General features: G+C 45.0%; 1 long non-coding RNA gene across 1 annotated transcript in view; it reads right to left on the bottom strand.

The window, feature by feature from the left end:
* Window positions 1-246: 246 nt before the first annotated feature.
* The window catches only part of LOC138250895 (uncharacterized), a 60,566-nt gene continuing 47,266 nt past the window's right edge, over window positions 247-13,546 (bottom strand). The window contains exons 2-3 of the long non-coding RNA XR_011198231.1: window positions 9,921-10,080; window positions 247-353 (exon numbers count right to left, since the gene is read on the bottom strand). This is a non-coding gene — a long non-coding RNA (uncharacterized lncRNA). The remainder of the gene's footprint in view (window positions 354-9,920; window positions 10,081-13,546) is intronic.

Here is a 13,546-nt window from a genome sequence, read left to right on the forward strand (position 1 = left end):
GCGGGAGCGTGAGTTCATACAGATGATTGATAGGGCTCATAGATGCGCCAGCGATTAGGTATTGTTCTATTTCAAGGGCATGACTTTCAAGAAACAAGAGTGTGTGATATTAGAAATAGGTTGTAGGACATTTGCAAAAATACCATAATACAAATTAGGGAAACATGCAGTGACTCAGAGAAGGTCTTGGTCAGGGAGAGGAAATGGCCATTCACAGCAACAAGCAGTGGTCTCATTTACCTTCAATGTCCCCCTCACATTTCCTCAGAGGGAATCCAGATGTGACATTTGGAACTAGATCAAGCACATCAGGGTTTGGAAGGCTCATGACGTTCTTTGGGAAGCAGGTACCCCTGAAAAAAAGAAAATAAACTTGTTGTCATGGTGTATGTGAGACTTACGTAACTGAGAGAAACGGATAGGACCTGAGTGACCACGGCTTCCCTGAGAAATCAATTATGTCATGCGCGCAGCTTCCCAATCATCCCTGCTCTCAGGAAGAGATGCGGCACTGCTAGTTAGCCGGAGGAGAACCCAGATTAGGTGTCACCTGTAGTGGGTTCAGACTCAGTCTCCCACACCGCGGGCGATTCTGCCGCTCAAATTCCAGTAGCCTCATTAGAATAATGAGAGCCTACGTGACACTGTGATGTCTGCTTCGAACATTGAAATGTAAGGGATTCAGGGAGGTGTGAAAAGAGGAGAACTGGAAGAGAAATTTGTGACCCCTCCATTACTCATAAGCCTCCGCGATAGATCATCATTTGTAGAAAACCTAATATCATAGGCCATCGAGTCAAAAGTTAGTGGAAGACATCCATCCCTTCTTGAGAAGGCCCCACCACAGTGAAGAGCTGGGACAGCTCCAGGACAAACTGCTTGCAGTGGACTGCACCAGAGATCTGGAAGAAAGAAGCTGGTGACATGGGATAGGCCTGATGGGCGCACCTTAAGTTAGGGATACACCTAGGCACATGATGGAGAATTGAGAAGCAGCCCACAACCGGATGCAATGTAGCCATTACACTAGGATGGCAGTGAAAAGGTTAAGGCTTGACAGCAACTTTAGTTCAGCAAGGAAGCCTGGGCCATGTGTACAAGGAATAAGTGCAGAAGCCTATATGATTGATGTAAGGAAATTCACCCTTCTGCATGTTTTCCCCTGATTATTTTGGTGTAGTTGGAATTTGATGCAGGTTTAGGACTCTGGGTACTGCAAGTATGCTAAACACCAACCACATCACAAGCGTTGACAATTAAACATGTAAATAATTGGCTAATTGTCATTGTCATATACGACTTCTAGGCACAGCCATATTTCAGAGCAGGAAAGTGGCCCCATTGGCCCCAAAGTCAGACGTCATATGTGGACTTCAGTGTGTGCAGACACTGTAGACCAGAAATGCTGAAGACCACAGCTGCAACATTCATATGTCAATGTAAGCCTTTTAGACATGTCTAAGAGCCTGTTTCACACACTAGCTAAGTCACATATAAGTGCTGCCTTGGAGAACAGAAGGCCTGGGTGACTAATGTTTTGAAATGAAACATGCCACACATGCAGTTTAGAAGCCTTTACAGTAAAAATATTCAAAACTGTGTTTGACTGAATAGGCCAAAACAGTTTACCATGTGGCTGAAGCAGGCTTTAAAATTAAACTTCATACTTTCATATGTCACGAAAAGCCAAAATAATATCCTTGTTTCATTGTGAAATGCACCGAAAATAATTTTTCGTTAAAAATTAATAAACAGGAATTTGCAAAAAAGAATGTATGGAATACATTTTGTTATCTATGTCTGATGGCTCATCTAGTTCTGCTAGTCTCTTCCTATACTGGCAGCAAACAGATTCCCCAGCCCAGAAGAAGCATGCGAGCACCTCCTAGCAATGACCAAAGGGGCACATTTATAAGCCCTTCTGACGCCTTAGCACCCCCATAACATCGTTTTCTTTATGCCTAGGCGGCGCTAAGCTGGCCTTTTCCCTGCACCAGATTTACAAAGTGGTGCAACACATGCATTGCACCACTTTACAACCCTTTTCTCCACATTATGCTTGCGCCAGACATAATGTATGGAAGAGGGGGCGTGCCAACGCGGGAGGCCCGAAAAACATGGCGCAGTGAAACTGAATAGATTTCACTGCACTATTTTTTCCATCATGTTTAATGCCGGCTCAACGCAGGCTTTAAAATGACGCATCATTAAAATCAACGGCTCCCTGTGCTTTGCTGCACTAGCATCACATTTTTTGATGTTAGTGCAGCAAAGCACCACAACAGCGTAAAAAATTCGACGCTGTTGTTGTAACGACCGCCATGATACGCTGTATTGTAAATATGGCACAACCATGGTGTTGTTAGGGCGACGCAAGAGAAGTGGGGGATTGGGACCAATGACTCACTTTCTCATAAATATGACCGAAGGGCCTTTGGGGACAGTTTAGTACAGGCAGCTCAATGGCAAGAACAGAACGCAAGGGATATTAATGCAGCAACTCCCACCTCAAGTTATGTAGGAATGTGATAGAAAAAGCACAGATAGCTTACAAAAGCAGAAAAGGGAGAAAACAAGCGAGCTGCAGGCTGCATGTTGTGCCCTACCCACCGCCAGGGCAACTCTTGTCACCCCAGAAGGCACCCTGGTCACTCACCCAGTGGAGAGGGCTTCTTGCCGGTGGAGACAGGGAGATTCGCTCATTGATTGCCCAGGGGTGACATAGCTCTACACTGTAGTGCCGGAGTCCTGACAACACTGATTCATATTTTCTGTCCTTGCTTTGTATGAATGTTACAGGAAGTGCTTAAAAAGAGAGTTGAATGTTGAATCCTTCTTAGGATTGGCTTTTGTGTCATCGGCAATCGCTAGTTAGTGTCAGCTATATGAAAGTCTCTTCGTCCAAAGAATTCAAAACACAACTGGACTTGGAGAAGAACAAAACTCTGTGTCAGCCTGAAGAAAGGACCAAACCTGAGCTGTGGGGGCACTTCTCAAGACCCTACAGTCCAAGGAAGATAAAAGACAAATGGACGAACCAGCTGAGCATTTTGTAGAAGGCTGAGCCCTGGGTGTAGAGACTGGTTGATCTTAAATCCCACTACTGTCTCTCAACTGGTCCCCTAGGAGCTGCCCTCACAGTTCAGACACTTACAACAGATCAGAAGGAACAACTTCAGCAGCTTAAGAAGCAAGTATTTATACTTCAGAATGACTAGGAGGAGATGCCAAGATTATGCAAGAAACCAGAAATAGGCATCCCTGCCCAGCCTGGGGTTTCAGCCTTGTCCAGAGAGATGATTTTAAGAAGTGAAAGAAGACAAAGCGCTTCTGTACAGTGAGAAAAGGTGGCAGTGTGATCCTCCTGGCAAAATGAAACAGGCAGCTTCATATTTCTAATTAGTCCCCCTTTGAGATTTCTGATTCAAAACTGAAGGTGAAAGCACACCCCTGAATTATTCACACTCAGCTTTGGGGACACTGTGTCCTGCCTGCCCCATTGGAGAAGTTTGCCCTTCATGTGAAAGACTTTGGCCCTCTTTATGAACACGGAGGTCGAAAACCCTGGATCCCCGCCGGCCGTATAATGTACATTCCTGTGGGCCTGCGGGCAGAACCATTGTTTCTGCCCACCAGCCCACAGGAATGCCTGGCCGGGACATTGACTGCCGCCAATGCAATCAGGCAGTGACCTCCGCGATGGGGCACTGCACAGGTGCCCCTGCACTGCCCATGCCAAGTGTATGGGCAGTGCAGGGGCCCCCAGGGGTGCCCCGGTGCACCGGTGCACCCCTTCCGCCAGCCAAAGGCTGGAGGGTGAGGAATCATTATCTGAGGGGCAGCACCGCTGGCCTGTCGGATAATGATTCCAACCGCCACCAGGCTGCCTGGCGGAGGCAGCCTGGCGGTGAGTGAGGGCTGCTGTTGGCGGCCCTCATGGTGTTCATAATGTGGCTGTGTGGCCCGCCATGCTGACTGGCGGGTTTACCCGCCCCCGCCGGCATGTCCGGCCACACCGCCAAGTTAAAAATGACCACCGTTATCTGAAGGTAAAACTATTGATTGAAGTGACCCATTAGGCAGTGACCTGTGACTGTGCTCCTCTGCAGTCTGAAGAGTTGCTTGGATCAGGCCCGAAAAATATAATTGACTTTTTGGAGCTTGTGGGCATTCTCTTTAAAAAATGTACCTCTACTGAGCCCCCTTTGTGAAGTTTTCATTTTGGTCATGCTTTGTATGTTACACTTTTAATCTTTTTTCCAAATTAGTTTGAGAATGTTTCTGTTGGATTTTTTTATTTTTATTTTGTTTTAGTACTAATTAAAAACTTTGCTTGCATTTGTCCAAGGAAATACAGTGGCTAAGCTACCAGAGGTGAACTCCTGATTGCTTAGTGACACAGTATTTACCTAACCCCTAGTTAACACTGTAAGATTTCACTGACGACCATCCCAAAATCAATCAGCCAGTACTTTTAGGTACCGGTTGCACTGGTGAGGCAGGCAAGTCACTAAATGAAAATATTTCCAACCCAAGGTTCTACCATCTGAGTTACCTCACAGCAACTCCAGGTCTACAAACAGAAGAGATCTACCACCAACATTGTTTTGTTTGCAGTGTTAAAGAGCACGGAATTGGCACAAAGGCTTTAGAGCACTTTACATGAGCACCAGACTACGTTACACAAGGTCAGGTGTTTTTTTAGATACAGGGAGATTGAGCGAATTTGCCCATAATCATATTTTGAAGTTTGAGACTCCTTCAGTCAACCCAGACCTGAAATTTGCAAACTAGCTCACTGCAGCTTTGCCTTTGGCACTGCCTGGGCAACATTTGCTTCTTCCGGGAAACCTGTTCTGTGGAAGTACCAGTGCTGGAGGGATTGCCTTCCTATGGAGGCACAGAAAGGCTGTAGAGATATTCTGATGAGGGATTATTTATTACATCATCTTAGACAATAAGGGTGACCTCCATGCTCCTGAATGGGAAATATGGAGAGCAAACACATCATATCCCGCTTCGTATGGGGTGATCCACAGATGTCATGAATTTGTTTAAAACTGCAAAAGGAGGCTAGAGTAACCTCCACAAAGGGTAAGGGTAAGGGTAGGCTACACTTATGATTGCTAATGGTGTTGTACTCAATGCTAACACCACCAACAGCCTACATGAATAGGCGGCCTATGTGGTACACACATAGCAATCAACGCTGCAAAAGGTGGTCTGCCTCAGAGGTCAAAGCATGAAGAGCCTCACCTTGACCTTTCACCCACCACCTCTACCCTGTGCTTTAGTTTTCCCAATAGGTCCATGACCATCATTAAGGGGGTCATTCCAACCTTGGCGCCCCCTGACAGGGCCCCGTGCAGCTTTTCAATGTCTGCATAGCAGACAGTGAAAAGCGTGACGGGTGCAACTGCACCCGTCGCACGGCCACAACTCCGCCAACTCCATTTGGAGCCGGCTCCTGTGTTGCGGCCGAGATCCCTGCTGGGCCGGCGGGCGGAAACTAGGCTTCAGCCGCCCACCAAGGTCGTAATGAGGGCCTAAGTGTCTATTCCTATGAGAGTTCCTTCCATTTCTGCATCTCCACCTTGGTGCTTGCAGTAGCAAAGTTCTAAAGGGACTACTTCTGGGTTGTTTACAAGTTTCACAATAAATTGCTATCCATACTAAAATAGTACACCCTAATGTTGGCCTTCCTGTAAACAATGCTCTTGATACTTGGAAATTTGTTTCAGAAGCCTGGTGTCGGCCTCATAGAACTAACTTTACATTTGCCTCTTATGTACAAAAGATCTGATGGCCTGACCCTATCCTATGTTACATCCTTGCTATCCATGCCAAGAGCAACAGCATTGTGTTCCAACATGCTCATCTGTGCTGCCTAGACATCACCGGCGTCTCCATGGTCACGGTCACCCAAATGGGTGTTCTGCAAGCTACCTGGAATACCAGACATAAAGGGTGGCACAAGACTCTGGAACTGAGCTTGGAATGTAAGACATCACACGTGGGCTTCTTCTTTATTCAGCAAGCACCATCACATTCTGAAAAGGGGCATTATCACTAGCCCTTTGCAAGATAGCAGTCAGTCCATATGATGTTATTTGACGTCAATCCAAGATAAAGTAAAGTCTTTTTCTGTTATGTCATTTCCAGTTTGAATCACCTATGATGGACGCAACCCCTTGTGGAAGATGCTTCACAATTTTTACTGCATTCTTCGCCCCTTCCTACTATTTTGTCCCAGATTTTTGGTTTTAGCAGCAGGGCTTTCTTCTGGAACTGAAAGCCTGGGGTTCTTGCTTGGCTCTTTTCCCCTTCCTTATATATTGTGCCATAATTATTTTTTTCTGGGGGGTTTTCTCCAAAGTGGGACCCTTTTAAGGAGAATCCTGGTATCTTTCATGTATACCATTAAGTGCATGGTGGATCGTTGCCTAGTGGTAGGAGTTTTCTTTTCCCCTGGCAGTCAGGAATGGGATTCAATGGACCTTGTCAGCATCTACTTTTTGGCTGCCTTTCAGACCCTCCACACTCTCCACCCCGCCTCCCTCCAGGCACGATGGCATTTTTCTAAAGCATTCCACCATTATCAACAACAAGCATTCGTCCTGCCGGTCACATCCCTACCACCAGCATTGTCATTTACCAACACTGAGCAGAAGACAAGATCGTCTATGTTTCTGCACATCTAGGTCTTGACACCAAGGAGCTTATTTACAAGCCCCATGGTGCTGGGGCAGCTCACCAAGTGACTTTGCTGAACTGTCTTGCACCATAGCGAAAGGGCAGAAATGCACCATGTTCACATGATACAATGCATTTCTGCCCTCTCCCCATGGGCTGCCTGGCACTGATGCAGGCCCCCTTGCACCATGGAGCAAGGAAGCCTGTGTTGTAAGCAGCATTGTTTTTGTGCAGCTAGGGACCCCTTCCTGCACAAAAACAATCCTAGGAGGCTTTGTTTACTTTCTGTGTATGCTGCAGAAAGCAGCACACATGGGAAGAGGACAAAACGAGAAGAAATACAAATATTTCTGCTGGTTGAGCCTCTACTGGGGATGCGTAAGATTTTGAAGCATTCCCACATTCACAGATTCTTGCAGTTCTGGGTGTGCATCAAAATCCATGGGTGTTGCGTGGAAATACCCTCCGTAAGGCCCATGGAATGCCTCTCTGATGCAGTGTAAAGCAGTGCAGAGACTTATACTGTGTTGCCTTACACTATATCTATGAGGCCATTCATAGCCATGCCAAGTGGATTTGCATGGCCTTGTAGGTATGGGCCTGCATTATGCGCCACCAGCGAGTCACAAAATATGACGCACTGACGGTGCATAGGGCTTGTAAATAGGCCCCCATATTTACAACACCAAGGAGGTAACCAAATGATACACAGACAAATTACTAACGTCCCCAGATCAGATCTGTGCACAGGGAAAGTCATTTAATTTGTCTTTCCACTGCGTGCAAAACACACCAAACTGGCTGATATGAAGCAACCTGCTATTTCACTAAAACCTCATGAATGATTGTATCGCAAGATTGAACCTCTTGCTGACTGCAGTACCTAAACAATGAGCAGCTGAATGCAGGTGAATCTATGGGATTTATATCAGGCTGTGTATGCACTCAGAAGTTAGATGTCCCCTCGAATGGTGAAAATGTAGAACTTGCATCCACTCTGGATCTGAGCCTTTGTTTGACATATTCATTAAAGTTTGGTTAGTTGTGCACCCAATTTTTTCAGCATCGCAAATAATTTTATGATCAGTCATCAATAGTCCGGCCAATTTGTCACATATTCCACATTGTCTGTGACACTTAGGGGGTCATTATGACTTGTTCGGACGGTCAGGTTGCTGCCAGTGCAAGCGGCTTCCTGCGGGTCCCAATAAGAGTTCCCCGCTGGGTCAGCGGGTGGAAACGGTGTTTCTACCCGCTGGCCCAGCGGGGAACAGCCCACAACATTGATGCCAGTAAATAATAGAGCCGGTGGCAATGATGTAGTGCGTAGGGTGCACCAGCACCAATTGAGATGTTTACTGTCTGCAAAGCAGACAGTGAACATCGTGACAGGGTTGGCCAGGGGGGCCCCTGCACTGCTCATACCAATTTCATGGGCAGTGCAGGGCCCCCCCGGGGCACCCTGCACCCCGTCTCTGCCAGCCTTTACATGTCAGTGCTGCTGCCATGTAAAAGCTGGCAGAGAGGGGGGTTGTAATCCCCAGGGTAGCGCTGCTTGCAGGACCGCGAGTCCCTCCTGTGGAGGAGAACTGGCGGTGATTGCAGTCTGACTGCGGCACGGTCATAATGTGGCGGTCAGACCGCCTGCAAAGCAGTTGGACCACCGGTTTGGCGGTGGTCAGACCGCCACCACAAGCCAGGCGGTCTGAAGAGCAACAGTGTCGTAATCAGGCCCTTAATATACTTAAGATAAATATTAATTTTCCTTAAATTGCTTACAGGTGTTTGCAAGATTTAGTTTAATTGAAGTTGGAAGTCACAAGACCTGCAACCACCTTTTACAACCCTTGAAGGGACGTTGTGAGTAAAGTTACAAGAGGTTTGTGAAAAGCATCAAGTGACATAAAATCTGGAATCACCTAAATTAGCGCATCCAAAAGGAGCCTGGAAGACTTCAGAGCATTGGCTTAGGTTGTAGTGCAAGATGTAAGGGAACATTTATTGTGGCCACACAGGCATATTTTTGTGCGAAGCATTCCACCTCAAAGTATATTACAATTAAGTACATAAGTACATTGTTTCATTGTATCATACACAAATCACGTATATTAGAGCCATTGCAAATATAAATACCACAACCAGGGCTATACACATTAGAGCAAAGGATAGCTAATCCTGAGTCACATTTCATTCCCCATTCATAATCCCCCCTTTGTAGCCTTGCCTAGGGCATGGCTAGTTGGTAATAATATGCCAAGGCATGTAAAGCCTCCCTGTGTACCTTCTTGTGTCATTAAGCCTAAAGGCGGAACTCCATATCTCAGCATCTCTCCTGCAACCGGTCCACATGTGTGGCTGTACACTGGTGTCCTATATGCTTTCCTATAACAAGTGCTCGGTGGAGCAAGGAGGAGTCAGTTCCTCTTAGGCTGCTATTTGTTACACAGGACACTGAACAATGCAATTTGTTCAAAATACTTGAAGTACAGAAAAGCTTGTTTCTCCCTTGTTCTTGCAAGATGGAACGTGCAAGGTCACATCTCCTTGCAGCCATATTTCAGTTGCTGTGATTATGAAAGACAGGAGGAGTGTTCTTGCTGCGCTGCCCTACGCCAATGTGAAGGGGCAGGAAATGCTCCACATTTAGCAAATACGGTGCATTCCTTTCCACCTGCGCGTACGCACAAACGTCTGCCTAGTGCCAACGCAGGCACGCTTGCATCATGGTGCATTGCATGCAGGGTTGTTTTTGTGAAGAAGGGACACCTTCCTGCACAAAAACAATTCAAAGAGGCATTTTCCCCTTTCCATGTGTGCTGCACAATGCAGCACACATGGAAAGAGGAAGAAACCAGAAGAAATAAAAATATTTCTCCTCTTTACGCATGCTTTGGGGAGGCGTAATGGGTTGGCGCTACCTCAGGTTTATGTGACTGAGTAAATCTGGGGCAGCATGAAAATCCCACCGCAACACCTGGCGCAGAGTAAGCAACGCAGCGGATTGCGCTGCTTTATCTTACTCCATATCTACGAGGCCAAGAAAACCAAAGCAAAGTGGCTTTGCGGGTCTTCATAGACATGGTTGAGAGCTTTGCACCGTTGGAGCATGAAAAAAAGTGACGCTCGAGCAGCAGAAGCCTCTCATAAATATGCCCCAGAAAGTTTGCTGAAAAAAACAGCAACACCATTTACTGAATGGGAAAGGTCAGGAAGGAAAATGAACTTACTGTACAGCGGCAACAGCGTAGTAAGCAGTGGCATATGTGAAAAACTGGCAGGAGGGGTCCTGTGTGCACGCATCCCTGCACAACTCAAAGGATGCTGTACGAAGAGTGCGTTCGCCATATCCATTAAAATCTATATTAGTGTACGCTTGTGGGATGCAGGCTGTGAAAGATCAGAGAGAGGTGAAACATCAGGGACACATAAGCAATATACCTGAAGCAATGAAAGAGCAGGGACTGAAGGGACACCATTTTATTTTGTTTTACCAAACGTACGCAGTGGGATTCAGGGCACATGCATAAGATTGTTTCACAAAACATACAAGACTCCAGAGAAATAAAGTACAGGGATGAACATTGAAATTGGTATGTAAAACATGTAAACATCTCATGAGATGGATAAAAAACAACTAACCTTTTTGTTTCCAAAGCACAAATAATAAGGGAGTAGATCATTTATCAGGAGCCAAACGAACAGCATTGCTGCAGACCTTGTGAACGACTGAACAGGGGCTTTCCATTTACAAGAATAGAACATCATCAACCTGAGTATTACTCGACTGCAAGAAAATCCCAGCGCTACAGGAAGAGCCAGTATATAGTCCAGGTAGGTCGTCATGCTAAGATATGCAGAAATGGGAAGAATGTGCCACTTTTAAGGCAATATGGAGCATTCTCGCCTTTGTTCCTGCATTGGCTCACTTTGAGCAGCCTAGCACCAATGCAGGCACCCTTCCACCATGGTGCAAGGGTGTCTGTGTTGTATGCAGGATTGCTTTCGTGCAAGAAGGGACAACTTCCTGCATAAAAACAATAGTGAGAGACTTTTCCTCCAACTATGTGTGCTGCAGAATGCAGCACACACAGAAAGAAGAAGTAACAAGGAAAAATAAGGATATTTCTCCTCGCTACGCCTCTCTTGAGAAGGGGTACTGTTTTTGTGCATTCCCATGTCTGCTGGTTCTGGTCAATCTGGGAATGCGTCAAAAACCATGGAGGTTGCGTGGGAACATCCATGCAATGGCTATGGAACGACTTCCAAGGGCAGAGTAAGGCAACACAACTATTTGCCTTGCATTACCTTACTCCAGATTTATGGAGCCCGTCAGGGCCACACAAAGTAGCCTTGTGTGTCTTCATAAATCAAATGTAAGGTTTGTGTCGCTCTTGAACCATGTTGGGCGATGCAAGAGAAGTGCAACCTGGCTTACAAATAGGCACCATGACAGTAGAACTGGAAAGACAGTGAAGAAAGTGTATAACGGGAGTTAGATAACTTCACGCATTGGTACCTTCAACCTCTCTTTTGACTGATTGTAATATATAAAATTAGGGTCTGAGAAGTTGAGCTACTCCATCAAAACTGAGTTCACGGTATTCTAGTGTGAGAAGATCAATGGCTCGATAACTCCTCTTAAGCCCTGATAGAGCGGTCCGTAGTAATAATTTACCTGTGTTCGGATGCTCTTTAGGCCGATGAATCTTTTGACTTAGTGGGAACTCTTTGTACTCTTAATCGATCAGTCTCATCAAAAAATCAATAATCAATAACGAACATAAGCAACACCTTGATCAACATAACACTTAACAATTAGTCCAGAATACATTTCGGCGAACCTGACCTCTCAGCCAGGAATAACCACACCAGTTTATTGCAAAGTTAGTGAATTTTATTTCCCTATATTAACAAAGCTAGCACAATATAAATGTGTCTCAACACCAAATGATAAACATATATGAACATTAATAGCTGTCCATAGCGGCGAAACAGGTGCAATCTATGTAGCATTTGAATCACAAGGCATTCGATAATAGCAATGCAAATCACTAATACTATAATCTGTAATGAACTAATTGCATACATTTAGTCAGCATAACAAGATCTCAAATTGCATCGTGCGACATATGGAATCCTCATCTAACCTCAAATTAGCATCGGCATGTGGGACTTCATGCAAAAACGATTTAGCAACATTAATTTAGAAAACTCCTAGCTAGGGACCTTATCAAAATCAGCAGTTGGTTACCTAAAAGAAACACAATGCAATTTTACAATTTCCTTTCATATTTACCAATTACGATCAGCATACAAGGAAGTCTTCGTCTCACAGGTACCGTCCTTCGGTCAGCATGGGTACCATTTCTTGCTCAGCATGAGACGGGACAAAGGGGCAGGGGTGGACAGGACAAATGCCTCACGGCGGCAAGGTAAAACTACTACTTCATGCAAAGGGACAAATCAAAGTTAAAGTCTCTAGGGCAAGAATCATCAAAGTCTCTTTCTCTCGATTAGAGAAAGCATCAAAGTCTCTTTCAAAATGGCATCGCAGCAAAGTGGGCCATAATAGCTACAAAGTCAAAATGGCGGGTATCGAGCTGGTAATGGCTGTAATGATCGCACAATGGCAATCAGAGCGTGTAATGGCTACCTTCTTCTCGTGCACCTGGGTTTTATAGACAACAGTTCAAGTCCAGTAGGGTCTTCCATTGGAGGGTTCATAGGTTAGCTTCAAATTGACCAATCAAAAACGACAGTTCTCAAGCTTTTACTTAAGCATACATTATCCTTGGAGATGGGTACGCAAATCGCAACATTGTCTCCCAATTAGCTCACTTTCAGAGCCTCCATTGTCCGCACCTGCAAGTCGACCTTGAATTAAAGAGAAAATATGCCAGGCTGGCACTAACTTTAAGATAAGCATGTGAACAGTTTCTGTGGAAAAGTACAGCTTCAAGCAAAAATACACGTTTAATAGCACAGTGGAAAAATACGAGCATCTAAACCGTGAGACCAGGCCACTAGGCCAAAGCCTCCGCTAAAGTAATGTTAAGCTAAAACATTTCAAACAAGCAAATCATAGCACACGTTTATGATTATGTCGGATTAGTGCAATTCTAATACACCATGTTATATAAAGCACGCATATAAACGTTGGCAAACTACTCTGAGGGCACATTTTGTCCCCGTACAATCTTTATTAGTTAGGTTAAAGTCACACATGATTATTTCAGCACTACGTTTAAGCGTTAATAAATCAAAACCTTCCTTTTCTGCTTCATCAATCCCTCCTCTGATGACTACTTGTCATCACACCAAACCACGCCCACAAATTTTATTCCATTAAAATTCTGTCAGTTCCCTTTTCCTTTTAGTTCCCCTAGTTTGCGCTTTGTATTCTTCTGCCATTCTTTTCATAATTGTCTCTTCTTTTCTTCTTTTAATTCTTTCCATAATCATTATTATTCCCCTTTTTATTCCCCAAATTCCGAACACACAAATTATAACTATTAATATTCCCTCTATTATTTTCAATAATATTCCATTCCAAATTCCCCCAATCCAATGTCCCACTGAAGCAAGTCCTTTTCCAACCTTCTCCCACACTCCTGGCTCTTTCAATTCCTTCAAATCTGCACTTTCTTTTGTTAGATTAGCAAGCATAGTTTTAATTTTCACACTATTATCGGGTATATAGGTACAACAGTGTCGTGCACCAATCATTTTGCAAACGCCTCCATCCTTTGCTAAAAGAATGTCTAAAGCAAGCCTATTTTGAAGAGTCATGGCTCTTTCCGCTGCAAGTTCAGCATCTATCAGGATTATAGCACCTGAAAACTTTGTCAGCATG

This window comes from Pleurodeles waltl, chromosome 1_1 (genome assembly GCF_031143425.1).
Source record: "Pleurodeles waltl isolate 20211129_DDA chromosome 1_1, aPleWal1.hap1.20221129, whole genome shotgun sequence".
Taxonomy (NCBI): domain Eukaryota; kingdom Metazoa; phylum Chordata; class Amphibia; order Caudata; family Salamandridae; genus Pleurodeles; species Pleurodeles waltl.